This window comes from Mustela nigripes, chromosome 4 (assembly GCF_022355385.1).
Source record: "Mustela nigripes isolate SB6536 chromosome 4, MUSNIG.SB6536, whole genome shotgun sequence".
NCBI lineage: Eukaryota > Metazoa > Chordata > Mammalia > Carnivora > Mustelidae > Mustela > Mustela nigripes.
The window spans coordinates 76,865,858-76,870,122 of record NC_081560.1 but is presented as its reverse complement, the minus strand read 5'-3'; the positions used below and the strand labels follow the sequence as shown (position 1 = coordinate 76,870,122).

Genomic DNA, 4,265 nt, shown 5'->3' with positions numbered 1-4,265 from the left:
GGGGGGTTCAGCTTAAGACTGTATCTTCTAAATAAAGCATTTCCTATTCTATTCCTATGACCCAGACTGGATTGACTCCTTTTTTTTTTTTTGTATTGAGGTAAAATTTATTTAACATAAATGTATCCATCTCAATGTGTAAAGTTTAGTGGCATTTAATATATTCACAGTGTTATGTAGTTATGATCTATGTCAACTTTGAGAATAGTTTCATCATTCCCCTAAAAAAAAGAGCTTATATGTGTTAAGCTTGAACAGTTGGTGTCATATCTAAGAATCTCTTGCCAAACCTCAGGTCATGAAGGTTTTCTCATTTTTTCTTCTAAGAATTTTACAGTCTTACCTGATACATTTAGGTCTATGATCCATTTTGAGTTAAATGTGGTATATGTTGTGACACAAGGGTCCAACTTCATTCTTCTTTGGATATTTGATTGTTCCTGCACAATTTGTTGGGAGATTATTTTTAACCATTTGAATGGTTTTGGAACCATTGTTGAATTGGCCATAAATGTATGGATTTATTTCTGGACTCCCAGTTCTATTCAATTGGTCTTTATATCTATTTTATGCCAATAACACATGCTTCTGGTAACTGTAGCTTTGTAGTAAACTTTGAAATCTGAAAGACCGAGTTCTCCCACTTTTTTTTTCTTTTCTAGATATGTCATTTTAGGAGCTATCTGTAATTCCATGTAAATTTGAGAATTAGCCTTTCCATTTCTGAAAAAATAAATTACTGAAAATTTAATAGAGATTCATATCATTGCATTTGTAGAAATCTTTCGGTACTATTGCTACTTTAAGAATACCAAGTATTCTGGGGCGCCTGGGTGGCTCAGTGGGTTAAGCCTCTGCCTTCGGCTCAGGTCATGATCTCAGGGTCCTGGGATTGAGCCCCGCATGGGGCTTTCTGCTCAGCGGGGAGCCTGCTTCCCCCCTCTCTCTCTCTGCCTGGCTCTCTGTCTACTTGTGATCTCTCTCTCTCTCTCTGTCAAATAAATTTTAAAAAAAAAGAATACCAAGTATTCTGATCCATGTCTTTTGTTTACTTAGACTGACTTTAATGTTTTTCAGTAATATTTTGCTATTTTAAGTGTATGAATCATTCAATAACCTGGTTAAGTTTAGTCCTAGGTATTTTAGTGTTTTAGATGTTATTATAAATAATCACTTCTCAGCCTTTTGGCTAAGATCAAGTGTAGATGTTATTATCAATAGAATTATTTTATTAATTTCCTTTTTGAATTGTCCATAGCTAGTGTACAAAAGTACAACTAATATTTGTGTGTTGATCATGTTTCTTATACTTTGCTGAATTTTCTTATTAGCTCTAATAGGTCTTTTTGCAGATCCTTAGGATTTAATATATATCAAATTATGTTAGTTGCATTGGGCTTTACTTTCTCCTTTCTGATTTTGATGTCTTTTATTTCTTCTTCCTGCTGAATTGCCCTGACTAGAACTACCAGGACAATGGTGAATTGAAGTGGTGAGAGGGCACATTCTTACCTTTTTCCTGATCTAAATGAAGCTTTCAGTTTTTAACGGAAAAATAGTAGATATACACTTTCCATAAATGCACTTTATCAAGGAAGAATTATCCTTCTTTTCCAACTTTGTTGAATGTTTTTATTATGAATGCATATTGGATTTTTCAAATGACTTTTCTGAGTCAATTGAGATCATTCGTGTGATGGTTAATTTTTTGTGTGTTACATTGATTGGGCTGAACAACACACAGATAAGAGGTAAACACTCTTTCTGGATGTGTCTGGCACTGTGTCTCTGGAAGAAATTAGCATCTGAATCAATGAACTAAGTAAAGAATATCACCTTCAATAATGTGGGTGGGTATTTTCCAATCTTTTGAAGTCCTGATAGAAAAAAAAGGGTGAAGGGAAGGATGAATTCATTCATTCTTCAGCTGAGCTTTCCATCTTGTCCTGTCTTCAGACATTGACACTCCTAATTCCTGGGTATTCAAACTCAGACGGGTCACACTGCTGTTTATATGTTTGGCTGTGCATCATCACCCAATTCTTAGGCCTTCAGATTCAGACTGTTATACCACTGCCTTCCCCTTGTTCCCCAGCTTGATGCTTGATGGCAGGCTATGGGACTTCCTGGTAACCATAACCATGTGAGTCAATACAATACCATATATACAATACTATATATATATATATATACTGGTTAACATAGTTACAAAAATTCTCAACAAAATGCTAACAAACCAAAATTACAATTGTATAAAAGAATTGTGTATCTTGATCTAGTGAGATTTATCTGAGGAATGCAAGAGTGGTTCAACACAGAAACCTCAACCAATGTAATATACAACATTAGTAGAATGAAGAAAAAAAACAGCAAAATATAAAACATTATTGTCTTAGATTTCTCTGAAAAACAGAATCAATACCATATATATATATATATTTCAATTTTCAATCAATACCAAATATATATATATATACACATATATATATATATATTTCCTTCATTGTTTCTTATAAAGGTTTTTAGGTTTTTACTTTAAAATCTATTTGTCTGATATTAGTGTGCCACTCAGCTCTCTTTTGGTTATCATTTGCATAGAATATCTTCATCCATCCATCCTGTCATTTTGAACTTATTTGTATCTTTGGATTTAAGTCAGTCACTTTATAGATAGCATAGAGTTGGATCATTGCCCTTTATTTTTTACTTTTAAAAATTTTGATTTAAATCCATACTGCTGACATTTTCCTTTTAATAAGAGAAATTAAAGTAATTATAAATTATTATTTTTTTTAAAGATTTTATTTATTTATTTGACAGAGGGAGACTACAAGTAGGCAGAGAGAGAGAGGAGGAAGCAGGCTCCCCGCTGAGCAGAGAGCCCGATGTGGGACTCGATCCCAGGACCCTGAGATCATGACCTGAGCTGAAGGCAGCGGCTTAACCCACTGAGCCACCCAGGTGCCCCAATAATTATAAATTATTTAAAGTAATTATAAGTGAAAAAAATCTTATGCCATTTTGTTATTTTTCTGTTTCTTTGGTCCTCAGTTCTTCTATTTTGGCCTTCCAAATGTATTGTTTTTGTAATGTATTATTTCAATTACTTTCTGATTTTAGTTTTTGTAGATTTTTGGCTATTTTTTCAGTGGTTGCCTTGGGGATTACATTTGATTTCTTAAGTTTATAACAATCTACTTTGAATTGATACCGTGTTAGCTTCATAGTATACACAAACCTTGGTCATATATATAGCTCCTTCCTTCCCTCTTTGTGTTGTCAAAAATTCCACCTTTATGCATTGTGTGCCCACTAATATAGATTTATAAATACCATTTGGTGCATTTATGTTTTTTTTTAATACGTGGGGGGAAAAAAGAGGGATTATAAACCAAAAATGTAATAATACTACCTTTTGAATCTACTTATTCAGTAACTTTTACTGGACTTCTTTATTTATTCATTTGCCTTCAAGTTACTCCCTAGTATTCTTTCATTTATTCCTGAAGAGTCCCTTAAGCATTTCTTATAAACAGTTCTACTGGTGACAAACTCATTCAACATTTGTTTACCTGAAAATGTCTTAATTTCTCCAATTCTGATTGAATGGAGAATGTTTGCAAGACATACAATTCTTGGTTGATAATTTTTATTCTTTCAGGATTTCATGTATGACCCCACTACCTCTAGCCTCCATGGTTTCTGCTGAAAAAAAAAAAATGCTTTTAACTGCTTTAAGGATCCATTATACATGATCAGTCCCTATCTTTTGCTGGTTTGTATTATACAGTCTTGATATTTTAGGTTTTTTGTTTTTGTTTTTGTTTTTGTTTTTTTGCTATCATTGAACATGGAATGACTAGGAGAGGAGGGAGATGATGAATATCAATCACATGCAGAACAGCTATAAAGGAAAAGATTATATTTTGTCACTGACAATCTTCTGGATATTAAGTTTTTTTAGAGATTAGCACAACCATCACCTTGAAGAGTCAGGGCCAGAGTAGGTTTAATATGGAATATGAGAAGTTCTCAACGTGGCAAAGGAAGCAAAGTATCAGATATATAGAAAAATATACAGATATAGATATATAGAGATATATATATCTATATCTATATAGAGATAGATATCCATATATATTTTTTTTTGGTGCCTCATAATGTGACTTTTAACCTATAAAAGCTATAGCTAAGATATCCATATATATATATATTTTTTTTTGGTGCCTCATAATGTGACTTTTAACCTATAAAAGCTATAGCTA

At 32.8% G+C, this 4,265-nt stretch overlaps 1 pseudogene; it reads left to right on the top strand.

The window, feature by feature from the left end:
- The first annotated feature begins 1,169 nt into the window (after positions 1 to 1,169).
- LOC132016936 (U2 spliceosomal RNA) lies at positions 1,170 to 1,263 on the top strand (annotated as a pseudogene).
- The last annotated feature ends 3,002 nt before the right edge of the window (positions 1,264 to 4,265 follow it).